This window comes from Rattus norvegicus, chromosome 11 (genome assembly GCF_036323735.1).
Source record: "Rattus norvegicus strain BN/NHsdMcwi chromosome 11, GRCr8, whole genome shotgun sequence".
Lineage (NCBI taxonomy): Eukaryota > Metazoa > Chordata > Mammalia > Rodentia > Muridae > Rattus > Rattus norvegicus.
In genome coordinates, this window is record NC_086029.1 from 80,753,234 (window position 1) to 80,769,627 (window position 16,394).

At 45.5% G+C, this 16,394-nt stretch overlaps 1 protein-coding gene across 4 annotated transcripts in view; it reads right to left on the reverse strand.

The window, feature by feature from the left end:
* Slc12a8 (solute carrier family 12, member 8) overlaps window positions 1-16,394 on the reverse strand; it is a 149,675-nt gene that overhangs the window by 131,234 nt on the left and 2,047 nt on the right. The window lies entirely within an intron of this gene.

The following is a 16,394-nucleotide window of genomic DNA, read 5'->3' on the forward strand; positions in this document are numbered from 1 at the left end:
TTCCTTACTGCCACCCTCACAGGCGTGTTAATCACTCAAGGAGTGTGTCCACTCTAACCCATGCTCTTCCAAGATTGAAGGCACAGAAGTAACTAATTATCCCAAATGTCTAGCCACCTTGAATTCCAGCAACAGTAGCTCTTCTCTGGGCACCAGATGAAGGGAATTATCTGTAGTTCTGAGCATACACCCTGGAGTTTAAGTGATTGCCTTAGAACCAGACAGCTCCCCTCAGCCAGTACCAACAATGAGGACTTTTTTAGATCATCCTGCAGAACCAGGACACACTCTGCTCAATCATGCTCTCACTTCGTGCTCTCTCTGCCCCCGAGTCTTTCTCTGTTTAAACCTAAAAGTCATATCAGCGTTCCCAAAGATGGCCTTGGGGTCATTAGACACCGAGATCCTTGTCTCTCAAGTGTAGCCAACAGATCAATTCACTTCTGCTTCTCATCGATGTCTCTTTAACCTGTGCCTCAGGAATGGGTGACTAAGACTCATGTTGCTGGAACCTGAACTTTTGCCCCCCCAAAACTCTAGTTTTATTATTTATAAATGCAAAGAGAAAGCAGGAAAAAAAAAACAAGAAACGGGAGAAAAATCTAAGACCCTGAGTCATGGGGCCTGGTTCCGTGATGACTGACAGCAGACACACCAGTGACCTCAGACAAAGCGAGAATACACTGCTTAAAACAAAAGAGCCCAAAGGTCGTTCCTTCTCCCTACCCCACACTAACAGACCAAGCAAGGACCTCCAAGTGAGTCCTGCTCACTAGAGGCAGAAATAGCCAGGGGAGGGCTGAGGGAGAAAGGACAGGGGAGGAGAGGGGGGGAAGGATGGGGAGGAGAGAGGGGAGGAAGGGCAGGGAAGGAGGGAGGGCAGGGGAGGGATGGGGAAAGAGAGTTTGGATATTGAGAGGTCAGGATATAGGTCAGGGAGGAGGAACTAGCTGGAGTGTTTCACAGCACCAGGGTGACTACTGTCTGCAAAGATTTGTTACACATAATCAAAGAGAGGAGCTTAAAGGTTTCCAGCACAAAAATAAAAAAATAATTGGTGTTTGACATGAATGTGCTAATCACCCCTATATAATCATCCATTGTGTATTTAAATAGTATTGCACTATACCTCATATATATGAACATGTTTTATTATTAATTAAAATTTTTTAAGTTTGGGGCCAGCCGTTAACAGTGTTTGCTGCACAAACCTGATGGCCTGGGTTTGGTACCTGGATCCACAATTAAAGGAGAAACTTGTTTCCTGAAAGTTGTCTTTTGACCTTCATGTGTAGCATGGCATGTTCTCTCTCTGTCTCAGTCTCTGTCTCTCTGTCTCACTCTGTCCATCTGTCTTTCACACATACACAAACATAATACAATTTAATTTTGAAAGCTAGAAGAGAGAAGGGAAAAGGAAGAAGGGAGGAAGGAAGGGAGGAGGGAGGAGGGAGGGGTGGGGGAGGGAGGAGGAGAAGGCCTCAAGAAACAACTAGGGAGTCAATTAGACTGGCGACGCACAAGGCCCTATGAGACTCTGGTCAGCCCTGACTGCCGGTTCTCAGCTCTGCTGACGTCTGTTTATTCATTACTAATTCTTCTTTCACAAGCCACAAACGCAGAAGCTCCTCAAAGTCAATGACCGACGGAGCTCAGAGCAAGGACTCGGCCACCTGAGATTGTCCTTGAACTGCAGTACCAAGGGACAGGCTGGTGAACCCAAGAGTGTTTACTAGGATCCCAGTAATTCTCAAGATAAAGGACCACAGCCCTACTTCCTGTCTCTGCTTGTGTCAGCCTCCTGTCAGGATCTGTCATGGGTCTGTCATTATTATTTAGAGACAGTAATAGCAGTCACCATCAGCAATGGAAAGAGTTAATAGTCTGCTTCCGGGGTTGGGGATTTAGCTCAGTGGTAGAGCACTTGCCTAGCAAATGCAAGGCCCTGGGTTCGGTCCCCAGCTCTGAAAAAAAAAAAAAAAAGGAAAAAAAAATAGTCTGCTTCCAAATCGGTGTTCTGCTTTAGTCTTCATAGCCTTGGGAGATGGAGCCCTGGGAGACAGGCCGGATAGTGCCTAAAGTTAATACCTGGCTGCCCTAACTCTTCCAGCTGGGGTGCCAGTGGGTGCCCAGACTGTGGGATGTGAACGTTACCATATACTATACTTGCTTAAAGGCAACCGTGTCCTTGCCTTCCCTAAATTTAGGTCCTAATGCTCTGGGCCTAACCTCATCCATCTGGTCTACCCTGTGAATGCTTGTGTGACTGTGATTTCCAGTCTGAAGGTTGTGGAAAACCTCTTGACCTCACACTCTAGCACATCAGCCTGAAGAATGTTTTATGTCTATTGTAGGTCCAAACCTCAGGACACTTTTTACCCTGAGAAAGGAAGCAGAATAGCTATAAAATGGCTGAGTGACTGAGCCAGGACTGTGTGTTTCAGGATGTTGGTGTCAGGAACCTTCCACTTTTTTATTTTTTTAACAAAGTGATCAAAGACTATCACTAAGTCTTCCCTCATTTTGTTCACCCGAGTGTGGGCAGGAACTGCCTGGCTTTGACCACAGCTTTAATTCCAGTGTTCTTAGAGAGAAAGATCCCTTAAAAGCAAAGATAGACAAACAGCAAAAGAGAGAGAGAGATAATAGAATAGAGACCCTTACAATAAAATTTAAGTGTCACAGAGCCCCCAGGTGACTTTCCAGACCCTGTGGAAGTGGTACACGGCCTCCCAGGCACCCCACAGAAGCACCAGCATCAGTACCTAGTTTTGCTTTTGTCTCTGTCACACACACACACACATGCACACACACACACACACACACACATGCACACAATACCATTCCATCTTGTCAGAGTTACTATTCAGGAGGGTGTGGTTCAGACCCATCAACCAGCACTGTGGCTACCAGCTCAGATATGAGGGGCACGGCAGCCATCTGCATTAGAAGCAGACCCTCAGAGGGAAAGTGCAATTGTCAGCTCTCAGTTCCCCAGTGACTCCTCCTCTTGCCGGGAGAAGGAGGGACAGGATAAGAAATGAGGCTAGGATGAGAAGTGCCAATGCTAAGCCAGTTCCGGGCTGTTTTCAAAGTGTCAGGGGCTGCTCTGATCCCAGCTGCTGGTAACTGCCTTTAGAACACAGTTGTCCTTAGCTTAGACCATCAATTCCCAAAAATAACAGAATTTCACTCAGTGGTTCACACAGACATGCAGGCTGAGGAAAGGGAAGTAGCAAAGGGCGATGGGCCTCACGCAGGGTCCGCTGGAAAGCAGGGATGCTGGCTGAGCGGAGCGAACACAGTAAGGAGCGAGCCTGCCACTCTGGTTTGTTTTTCTGTTGCTGTTGGTTATCCTGACCAGAGCCATCCAGGGAAGAAAGGGTGTATCTCAGCTCATAGGTTACAGTAGGTTACATCGCCAGGCAGGAACTGAAGCAAAGGTCATGGAGGAAGGCTGCCTTCTGGCTTGTTTTCTCTGGCTTACTCAACTACCTTTCATTTACAACCCAGACCCAACTGCCTAGAGATGACACCCACCCACAGTGGGCTGGGCCCTCCTGCACCAACTAGGAATTAAGAAAATGCCACCTTACAGACAACACAGACACAGGCCTACGTGATTTGGGCAACTTTTCACTTGGACATCCCTCTTCCCAGGTGACTCTGCTCTGTACCCAATGCTGAGATAGCCATGGCTTCCAGTTCTGAGAGAGCAGTATTTCTCGGTGAGACAGACTGTCCCAACGTAAACATGGATGCGCTCCCCTTCTTGCACCAACAAGCTGAGCTGAGTAGGACGCTGTTCTGCCAGAGGAAGCTACAAGGACGCAGGCCCAAGGCCCTTTGGCTCCTACAGCCACTGAGTCAGACTTCATTTTAGAGAACCTGGCTTAAGTTTGAACTCAGGGGAAGTAATGCTGGTTCCTAGCATTAGTTTCCAAGTTGCCCCTCAACAAAACCTGAGCCTAGCTCCAGTCTCTAGGTTAATCCCCAACAAGACCAGCATCTCTGGTTATTATCCCAACAGATCTGCACCCCCAGGTGCAGGCCCGCTCTCTCCCTAAGGACCACCAATGCAGAGGGAATCAGAAATTAAATTTATGATATGACTCTCAGCACCAGCTAATTACGTTAAAGGCCACAGTAGCATTGCAACCAATTGCTTACTTACTCCCTCCACCACCACCCCCCACTTGCTGCTTACTATAAAGTCTTGTCCCTATAGATAGGCAGTGAGCTGACCCCCACCCTCACCCCAACTAGCTCGAATAGAAAAGACCCTGCTGTGAGTTGCATCAGATCAGTTCCTGTCTGTTTGGGGGAGGGGGATCATTAACACCTCCCTGGCACTACACTACCTGACAAGGCTTAATGATCACACCTGAAACCGAGCTAACACCTTGTCTCTTCAGGCAACTGGGGGAAAAGATAAAGGTCAGAGGTGGACTGAAGCAGGGCCTGTCTTTTACCATGTCCCCAGAGTCCTCCTACAGAGACAGAGTGAATCTCCATGGGTTATGTCTTGTGCATAGGAACCTGCAGGACTTTTTTGCAGGTTCTCATGTTTTCCAGGAGCTGACTACTTAATTGGCCATCAGAGAATACACCCAAGCTGCTGCTGACCCACGATGTAGTGGGCTGGTTGGAGTGCTTAAGTCTTTTACCCTGGAGCTGAACGCATCATGGCTAGATCACAGCTATAACAGTCAGCTGGGCACCAGGGTGATGTGACCAAGGATTTAGGAACCAGAACCCACCTGGGGTACCTAGAGGAAGTTCTCAAATGCACCATGGGGACTGTGCAAAGTTCAGCTCTCTGAGATGACCATTGTGAAAGCTTTGCAGAAGTGATGTTCAACACGGGTGGCCTAAACATGGATAAGGGTTCCGTCAACCACACTGATAGTGGATATGCAACCCCATCTGCAGGAGAGGATCAAGAATCTAACCAGAACAGTCTAAGTCTGATCTTTCTGGAGTGGGACAAGAATACTTGACAAAAACAACTTGAGGGAAGAGGGATTTATTTTGGCTTACGGTTTCAGTGGGCTCAGGCCAAGTTTTCTGGGCCCCTGTGCTTGAACAGAGCTTTGTAGTAGCTGGCATGCATAGTGGAAGGAAGTTGCCCACATCGTGGCTGACCAGTGAAACCAGAAATACAGGAAGAGGTCAGTACAGGAGATATAGTCCCACAAGGCTCCACCGCCTACTTTTCTCAATCTCTCAGTATTGCCATTATATGATGGGTCTACAAAAGTGGTTTAAAATCTTATATTTGATGAGTTGAGAATACATGTGATTGTTTCAGGAGACGTCTTCACAGACAAACCCAGAGACAGACTTTACTAATCTAGACATTGCTCAATACAAGCAAATCGGTAATCAAAACCAAACATCTTAGGACTAATAAGATGGCTCACTAGATAATGCCACATGGTGGCCTATGACATTATTCCTCTGACCTCCACATTGTACATACATACACCCTCACACACATTCTCTCCCCTCTCCCCCCGCCCCAAACAAACATCTCAGGTTCCAACTAAGAAAAAAGAAGAGAAAGACATCCCAGTAGCAAAGGCCATGCCGAAGACACAGGTCTTCATTTCTAGATACCATTCTTAACTTAAGGAACTAAGGTTCTTCAAAGAGAAAAAAAAAAGAGTAAAGAATCAATGCACCAGAAAGTAAGGAAATGCTCAAGAGAGAAGGAATTGGGGATTGGGGTGAAGAGAGACAAGGGAATGTTAAAGGGACACAGGAGCTGGATTGAAGGGACTCCCACTAGCCATGTGTGGCACAGTGTGATTATCAAATATGAAAAATGCTAGTAATTAAATAGACTAACAGCAGAAGAATAAAAGTTTGGATCCAGGGCTAGGTAAGTGTGAGGATCTGAGTTCGAGTCCCCCAGAACCAATGAAGAGCTGGTGGCAGCAGAGTTCTGTAATCCATGTGCTCCCGCAGTGAGATGGGAGGCAGAGAATTCTGAAACTGTCAAGGGCCCCCACCTGGGCACACAGTGGTAACTCTGTCTCAGACAATGTGGAAGGCCATGACAGACACACGAGGTTGTTCTCTGACCTTCACATGTGAACCATGACATGCACATAGCCACATTCACACACGTGAACATGAACACATATGCAAAGATAAAAGAAATCTGAAGGCTGGAGAGATGCTCAACAGTTAAGAGCCTTGTGGCATCTGCAGTGGACCAAGGTTCAATTCTCAGCATCCACAGGACGAGCATCAGTGCTTGAAACTGTAGTTCCACGGGGCTCGATGCCCTCTTCTGGCCTCTGCAGGCACTGCACACACTTAGTGTACATGAGTACAAGCATGTGCACACACGTGCATGCGCACACACATACACACACACACACACACATGCTCACACTCACACTCAAACATAAATAAAAATAAAAATTTACAAATTAAAAGTGAAAGAAACAACTATACAGCTATAAACAAATAAATAACTTGAAATAAACAAGAAAAAGCCCCCCCCCCTTCTTACTTTTGGTCAGTCTTATTATATAACCCAGGCTGACCTTGAACTTGTGACCCTCCTTCTTCAGCCTCCAGAATGCTATGCTGGAATTAGATAGCTCCCTTCCCCCTGCCTTTGTTTGTTTGTTTTGTTGTTTTATCAGACAGGATTTCTCTGTGTAGCCCTGGTTGTCCTGAAACTCACTCTTTAGACTATGTTGGCCTTGAACTCAGAGATCTGCCTGCTTCTGCCTCCCAAGTACTTGGAATTAAAGGCGTATGCCACTACCTTTTACATTTTACCCTTACTTACACTGAAAAACAAACTAAGGTATGGGGAAGGAATTATGGAATTAGAAAATTACCATCTGCACCCAATCACAGGAAGTACTCATTCCACAGGATCCACAGACTGCCAGCTATCGGCAGGGCTAACGTTGAGGTTCTCAGAGCAGCCCTAACGACTGGTTGGTTAATCATGAGATTCCACCCGATGTAACAGTCACACCACCATGTGGGACCTCCTGCTGCAATGCCTGGAGAACACACCTACCTCACAGGCTTCCTGTCAGTATGAATAACTCACAGACCTAGCCTGAGGGACCAGGTCCCAAACTGTGGGACATTCTACAAAACAATGAGGGATGTATTTAAAAACCATTTAGTTCAGTCAGACATGGACTCATGCCTGTAATCCTGGCACTTGGGAGGCCAAAGCAGGAGGACTGTTGTTAGTTTTGAGTACACAGTGAGTTCTGAGGGGTCAGTGGGGGGTGGGGGGTTAGAGAGTAAAAACTTGTTTCCAAAAAAGAAAAAAATATCAAGACCTGAAGGAACAGAAGTCTTGTATTGAATCTTGCATCAGGACTGGGGGGTGGTGGTTATAGGATAATTAGGAGGGTGGAATAATTAGTGGGGGAGAGGTATGGGATAATAATTAGTGGGGTAACTGGTAACATTTACATATGAACTGTGGATTAGGAAATAGGATATATCATTGTCACATTTTCTGACCTCAGTAAATTTATTATTTACCAAGAATATTTTAAAAAAGAAAATTACTTTTTAAAGATTTATTTTTACGTGTTTGTGTGAAGGCCTGCACGTGTGTATGTGTGTGCAGATGCCCAAGGAGACCAGAAGAGGACATTGGACCCCATGGAACTGAAAGTTACAGACAGTTGTGAGCTTCTTTTTTTTTTTTTTTTTTTTTTTTTTTTTGGAGCTGGGGACCGAACCCAGGGCCTTGCGCTTCCTAGGCAAGTGCTCTACCACTGAGCTAAATCCCCAACCCCCCAGTTGTGAGCTTCTTGATGTGGGTGTTGGAACTCAAACATGGGTCCTTCCCAAGAGCAGCAAGAGTTCTTGAATGTTGACTTGTCTCTCCGGCTCCAAGAAAAAGAAAATTCTTATTCTCAAGGAATATACATATATACATATACACACAGACACAGACGCACACATGAAGGAGAGAGAGGGCAATCATAAGCACAAGAGAAACCCAATAATAAAGACAAACTGTGACAAGCAGTGCATTGAAGCTTTGAGGGCTTTTGTTGGGGGTGGTGTGTGCGTGTGTGTGCACGTACACTATCAAATTGTTCTACAAACATGATCATTTAAATTTTATCAAAATAAAGTTTAAACATAAGGTTTCACAGTATTAGACATAGTTAATACTACCAAACTGGTCAGTACCCGCACAGCTGGCTCACAATCACCTATAACTCCAGCTCCAGGAGAACCCACTTTTCGCCTCTCCAGGCACCTCTACATACATTCTCACATAAGCTGTGCAACGCATATACACCATAACTAAAAACTGTAAATAAATTCTTTTAAAGATTTATTTATTTTATGTGTATGAGTACACTGTGGCTGTCTTCAGACACACCAGAAGAGGGCATCGGATCCCATGTGGTTGCTAGGAATTGAGCTCAAGACTTTTTGGAAGAGCAGCCAGCGCTCCCAACCACTTAACCATCTCTTCAGCCCGTAAATAAAATATCTTAGTAATGGTTATGATGGTAACTTTGAGGTTACATATTACTTAACACAATGAAATATTGGAGAATAAATACGTTCAGTAAATGAGGATTCTCAGACACTGACTTAAAGTAAAAAGTGTCCTCCTCTGTCTCACCCCACTTCCTGCCACCTGAATGGTCAGCCAGATGACCTGAATTTGATTGACAGAATGAGAGAACTGACTCCTGAAACTTGTCCTCTAACCGCCACACGCACATAGTGACTCCTGTGTACGCACACCCCAAGTAGCTCTAAAAAGCAATTATTGAAGAAGACATCAGGGACTCGGGGGGCGGCCTCGCTACCAATAAAGCCCTTGTCGTATGTCACAGTGCTTAACTTCAGCTATCAACTTTAACACAGCCAGAATTATCTGAGGGTCTCTCTTCTGTGAGCTGCCTAGATCCGACTAAGCTGTGAATGCCTGTGAGGTCAAAGGGCTCATCCCATGATGGGGTAGGTGCCTTCCCAAAGCAGGTGAGGCTGCGTAAGAAGGGCATCCTGAGCAAACCAGTAAGCAGTGCCCCTGGCTGGCTTCAAGTTCCTGCCTTGGACTCCTGCCCTAGCTTCCTCTGATGATGAACTGTACCCTGTAAGCTATTTCCATCCCAAGTTTATTTTGGTCATGGTGTTTTCATAGCAATAGAAAACCAAACCAGGACACTATGCAGGGACCCTAGTTCAGACCCCAGCAACCACCTAAAAGCCAGGCATACCGGCCTGCATCTGTAACTTTAGCACTGACAGAGAGACCCCAAGCTTGCTGCCATTGAGTCTAACTGAACTGGTGAGCTCTAGGTACAGGGAGAGACTGTCTCAAACTTTAAGACAGAAAACAAAAACTAGAGTCGCCTGACATTGACCTCTGGCCTCTGTGCGCACACACAAACACACATCTGCTGAAGGCCACAGAGAATCGAGAGCATGTGCTTATATGTGTTAATATCCACCAATATTAACCATGTTAGGAACTTGAGATGGTAAGTACTTATTTAACTTAACCGCAAACTTATTTCTGAGTAAGACAAATGGCTTTAGTGAAAGAACAACTATTTTGCAACGCAAAATTATTTTCTATTATGAAAAGAAGGACGTCATTTATAAATCTTAATATTTAGCTTGAGGGCAAACCTGGCCTATATATGTGTGTGTGTGTGTGTGTGTGTGTGTGTGTGTGTGTGTGTGTACCTTGGATTCAATCTGCTGTAAAATGTCTATTACAAGAGGAGAAAAAGAAACAAAAACCTACCGTTTTTATGTCAGAAAAGGAAAGAGTGATTTGTTCTATCTGATCCATGGGTGGAAAACATGGATCACTCAAAAGACAAGAGAAGTCCCCAGAGAAAAAAGAGAAAAGGTCCAAGAAAACGAGGCTGCAACATATGCCGCGGGTTCACTCATGTAGAGTGAATGAATACAAAGGAAATTAAGACTTCCTTAATTTCTTTCTTTTTTTTTTTTTTGGTTCTTTTTTTCGGAGCTGGGGACCGAACCCAGGGCCTTGTGCTTCCTAGGCAAGCGCTCTACCACTGAGCTAAATCCCCAGCCCCGACTTCCTTAATTTCTAGCAAAGGTACAAGGCTGTCGACCATTTTCCCTCAGATGAGTCCAGGGCTTCTCAGTTGACCACATGTGTACAACCTCACCACATTAAACGTTGTTCGCCATTTAAAACTTCCAGAACCAAAGCGTTTAAAGAAGAAAGCGCTCCTTCCAGTTACAGAAAACACAGGGCTGTCGCAATCCTCAACGTTGGCGAGACAGCTGGCAGCAGTGCAGGGAGGAAGGCAGGGAGCAACAAGTAAGCTGATAGTAAATTAATAACCCAGAAACCGAGATATCAGTATTTTATTTACAGTGATAATGATAACCAGCAGAGGAAATAGAAACCATTAAGTATTTGAGGTGGCTGGCGCCTGGACGGGCAGGGGAGTAAAGGGAGATTTTGTCTGGGTGCCCCGGTGCACACTTGAGGGCGTCTTCCTGCACACATGAAGTGTTTCAATGATGACGAGACTCCATTTTTATTTAAAGAAAAAAGTTGCTACGTATTAAAAACGCCTTAAATAGATGAGGGCTTTTTGGTGTGGTTTTGCTGAGCTGACGTAAGAGATCTGATTATAGCACTCAGTGGATGGAGTCACGGAGCAATGCTCTCCTTCCGAATCACATTTTAAATGCATTGCATGAGGTCCTTTGTAAGGTGACTGCCTGCTCCCACGATTGCTGTGCCTTTAAAACGAACCGCGATTTGCTACTGCTTTCTATTATCCATTGACCAATAACCACATAAAATTAAAATATCTCAAATGAGCCACGACATTGTTTTCTTTTAGTTAAGAACTCTGTAAATAGGGGAAGTCGTGTTAGAGCAAGGACAGAATTATTTCCGGCTTAGGGAAGGGTGCTAGGCCTCCATGGCTCTTGGTCATTCAGTAAGCACTGAGCACCTGTACAACCAGTGATGTTTCATAGAAATGAGAAGGTTTTTAAAATTCCACTATTCCCTGATCCTTTTTTTTTTTTTTTTTTTGACTGTGGGAATGAAAAGCACTCACCAAAATAAGGAAAACATATATAAGTCCTGCTGTGGTTGGGATGTCTAACACCCCCATATTCCACATCCAGACTTTTGGTTCCCAGGTATTAAAATGACCTGGACCCTTAAGTAGTGAGTGTTACCCAGAGATCTTGAACTCATTAGGGAGGAGCACACCCTCTATGGGAGGGCATTTCCAGGAGGAAGACCTTCCCCCAGTGTAGGGAGCACCTTCCACTGTCAGCCTGGATGGAGAGGACTGAGGAAGAAGACACAGGGCCGTTTGCTTTCCGGCCTCTGTCTCTTGCGGGTGAGTGTACCTATCCTGTTGTGACTCCCAGCATGCTTAGCGGCCATCAGAAGAGTGTGGACTGAAGATCAACGGCTCTCCAGAAACCCTTTCGGATAGCGGTTCGCTATGGATTGAAACCCCTTTGGGGATGCATATCAGATGCCCTGCGTATCAGATAGTTACACTATGATTCATAACGGTAGCGAAATTACAGTTCTGAAGTAGCAACGGAATTATTTTATGGTTGGCGTCAACACACCATGAGGAACCGTATTAAAGGGCTGCAGCATTGGGAAGGTTTAGAACCACTGCTCCAGGCTTTTAGCACTAGATTAGAACGACTGAGACATGTGGCACCTACCAGGTTCTCAGACTCTAATGCTGGACTACCCAGCAGGTACCACGTAAGCCAGTTCTATAAATTCTCACCTGCAATCCATCCAATCCATAAACTATTACTCCTAAGACCCTATCTCTGTCTGTCTCTCGCTGTCTGTCTCTCTGTGTATGTGTCCTTCTCCCCCACCTCTTCCCCCTCTCTCCTTCTTTCTCGCCCTCCCCTGACCCTTCTTGCTCAAAATGCATCTCTCTCTACTTTACATGGTCTCCCCACTACGATAATCAACAAATTTAGCAGAACTAAGCTGATGCAGGCTTTGAACCTATTAAGTAAACCCTTCCCCTTTATAAGTTACTTATATATGTTTCCTCCTAGCGACATGCTGCTGACTAATATGGGTTCTTTCTCCTGAGAGTCGGTAACACTGTCACTGTCCCCTTAGAAGTGCATTGTAGGCTGCCTGGGCGTTGCCTCTAAAGACTGTGTAGAACAATCCTATATCACCGTCACCACCACGCTGCACCATCTGAATAAGGCCTTAAAGCTCGAGGAGAGAAAAATGTTTTAAAAATTGATGTGTAATAGATTTAACATCCTTGACAAACTATGGATGAGCAAATGAAGATATTTAGCTGAATTATACTGAGATATGAGGTTTGTTCAGCATAATTCACATTGGTCTGTGAACATACAGCTATAGTGTTTAAACTATTACCTATCCGGAAGTGTTAGGTCTCAGGAACCTGAGACGAATGGCTAACTTATGTGCCTATTAGCTTATTGAAACAGATACAAAACAGTTCTTCCTCAGTACCCGTTGCTCCTCCCAGCTCTCCCAGCATGCCTCAGTACCCGTTACTCCTCCCAGCTCTCCCAGCATCCCTCAGTACCTGTGGCTCCTCCCAGCGCTTCTCATCCTACCCTCTACCCTAAACCTCTCCCTCCCGGGGACTGGGTTTCTGCTTCCGGTCTCCCCTCCCCCAGCCCGATCCCTATATAGCTCAGCCATATCCCTCTATGCTTGTCTCTTGGTCTCTTGGCCCAGGGGACTTCTATTGGTCGGTGGCTCCTCTCCCCCTCCTCCTCTCTCATTTCTCATGGTCCGGTTTAGTTGAGCAGCTATGTTCAGCCTGGACTCTTCCCTCTGCCCGATATCCTCCTTACATCGACAATAAAAATCTTCTCCACGCTTGAGGAGTCATGTCCTCCTCATTTCATTTTTCCGTTCATTAAAAGCTACATATTTAAGGGAGTCAGACCATAGTCTAAGTACCACCCAGCGGCACCTCAGTCAGATGACAAGAATGCATCCTTAATATTGAAACGTCTCTTTGCAAACTCCAATCTATCATATCTGACAGAGACAGCAATTTTCTTTCTCCGCTTCTGGCCATGGATGAGATGTAGCCAAGGGCAATGCAAACGTTTGAAGTAACACAAGTCATCCACTCACACATAGGCATAGACCCAATCCTACTGGCTATCTGAGAGAGCAAAAGCAGACAGGAAAACGTCTTTCATAAGGCGACCTACCAATTCTCAGTCTAAACCTGCGGCCACTAACTCCTGAACACCAGGCCAGTATTTCTTTGAACCTAAATCATTCCCGGACCAATTACTAGGAAACTAGAGACCAATTCTGGAATCCAGAGTCCAGAAAAATTCTTCAGATCAGCACATTCCAAACTGTTCACTCTACCCTGCCTTCTTGTTCCTGCAGAACCCCCAGCAAAAGCCTTGGTCTTAGATTCCTCTCACTCTTGTCTTTGGCCGCCTGACTAAACCCAGTGCATTGCCCCGTGGACTGGCACAGCCTTATTTTTGAGGACTCAGAAATGAGAGTAAAGTCTTTTGTTGTTGTTGTTGTTGTTGGGTTTTTTTGTTTTGTTTTGTTTTGTTTTGTTTTGTTTGTTTTTTTGTTTTTTTTTGTTTTTTGTTTAGAATGCTGTTACTTGGAGACTAGATCATCCCTAACTGCCTTACAAAGTCATTAACTGTTTCTGCCTAGCTCTGCCACTCCTTGTCATGTGTTTTGGGGAAATTCGACATCTCTGGGCTTGTTCCCTGACATGCTGAGCAAGGGGCCAGGCCATAGAATCTCTGAGGACCCACGTCTCCTGATAAGTTTGGGTTGATTTGCCTCTTGTGCTGGCTAGTTTTTATGTCAACTTGACACAAGTAGAGTCATCTGAGAGGAGGAAATCGCAGGTGAGGCAATGCCTCCATAAGATCAGGCAGTAAGCAAGCCTCCGGAATAATCAGTGATTGATGGCGGAAGGCCCATCCCACTGAGGGCGGGGCCATCTCTGGGCTGGTGGTCCTGGGTTCTCTAAGAAAGCAAGCTGAGCAAGCCATGAGGAACAAGCCAGTAAGCAGCACTCCTCCATGGCCTCTGCATCAGCTCCTGACTCCAGGTTCCTGCCCTGCTTGAGTTCTTGCCCTGACTGCCTTAGATGATGATGAACTGTGAAATAGAATTATAACCAAAATAAACCCTTTTCTACCCAAATTGCTTTTGGTTATGGTATTTCATCAAAACAACAGTAATCCTGACTAAGACATCTCCCTTACTTACACTTCCTTCTAGCTGACCACTGTGCTCAAATGGGAGCAGACTTTCTTTCTATGACTGATGAAGCTAATTTAGGTGGAACCGAGGAGACAGCTAGAAGCCAGGCATTGCTGGGCAATCAATATAGGCGACAAGGGGCAAGGGCCAAAGTGTCCTCAGGCTGGGGACCTGACCCAGGCACGATCAGACACTGGGAAGCACTTCCTCCGGGTGTCATTCTGGATGTGACATTCCTGTCTTTGTCCTTCTATTGCCTGGCCTTGCTGTGCTAAATCATGCATTCATTTGCCAGCTGGTCCTTCTGATTATGTATAATATGGCTGCCCGGGACTAAGTGTGGCCTCCCTACCTTCACAAACGTTACTGAATGCTTACTATGAACCAAGTCCCGTATGATAATTTACAAGAATTGTCTCCTTTATTTTTCTCATTCCTCTAGAGTAGGCTCCGTCATTATAGCCATTTCATAGGTGAGGAAATAGAGGCTCCGTGAAGTAAGAAAATTACCCAGACTCACCAAATGCAGAGTCAGCACTAAAGCCCAGTCTGTACATGTAACTTTGACCACCAGAGTGTTAACCCTTAGATCTACAAGCCCTGGTCAGTGAGTTCATTTCACACACATACACACACACACACACACACACACACACACACACACACACACACACTCCCACCCAAGAATCCAGTCTCTACCTAACTCACAGCTACAGGCTGCTTCCCACTCATGGTGCTCAAGAGACAGGTCAAGACAGAAGGGTTTTGTACAACACTCCATAGCCTGTCTTCCTACTGGATTCTGTCTACTTAATCCCATTTGACATACTTGCGCCAAAGCTCTTCCTAGAATTTCCTACCACCATGGCTGGGGTAAAGGTTACAAAAGGGTTCAAGATTTTACTGCAGTCCAGCCACTCTAGAGTTCAACTTCAAAAACATTAGCTACCTCACTACTCTGACTCCCATGGAGAGCCTCAATTTACTGTCCGCTCCCCTCTGAATCCCCCAAAGGCCCTCGTCTTACCATCTGGATGGATTCTGCATATATGTGGAGCAGAAGGCATATACCAGAAAAGGAGAAATGTTGGCCCTTCACACCAGACATGCCTACACTCGAAGACCTCCAGTCCTTGTCAATCATACCAAAGTAATTGTATGAATTCCAGAGTGTAAAGATAGCATATATTAAGTGTTTAGAGTAAGAAAACGCTCACTACCTGGTGGCTACCATAATTTTCCACCTATCCCATCTAGGATGTGTTTCCCGGATTTACCACACGATCCATTTCTACTAACACTTCAAGACCTGAGGCGAATGGTTGTTTATCCAATCCCAGACATACAAGCAGCACGGTTATACCCCATCGCCTGTATCAAGTATTGGGGATGCTTCTGAACATCCCCAACCTCTGGGAAAGAAGACAGAATGACCACGCTACGCTCTCCAGATTCTCCAGGCAGAATCGAGTAGGAAAGACCCAGGTACAATGGGAAACATATCTCAGAAGATCTGAGGGCCAGGACAGAAAGTTTAAACTGGACACTGATGTAAGAGAAGCTACTTAAAGACTCTCAGCCTCAAGAAGTCAAATGCGGAGTCTGGAGAGATGGCTCAGCGGTTAGAGCACTGACTGCTCTTCCAGAGGTCCTGAGTTCAATTCCCAGCAGCCACATGGTGGCTCACAACCATCTGTAATGAGATCTGTTGCCTTCTTCTGGTGTGTCTGAAGACAGCTACAGTGTGCTCACATATATAAAATAAATAAGTAAATCTTTTTTTAAAAAAGAAGTCAAATGCACAGGTCAGTGCTACAGAAGGAACTATGTAGGAGAAAGATGTTAGGAGGATATGAACATCCCAGGCAAGAAATGGTACCCTAGACAATGTGGAGAGAGGAAGAAAGGGGGATGGGGGTGGAAGAGGTAAGTTCTTGCAGACGTTTGGTTCCTGTACCTTCTTCCAGCAACTCACAGGATCTGTAACTCCAGCTCCTGGGAGTAACTTCCTCCCCTAGCCTCCACCAGCACTGCACGCATGTGCACAGATGCAAACACAGACACAGCATATACATATAATTTAAACAATAAGCTTTGTTAAGAGTGATGGATCTCCGTGTTTCTGTAATGT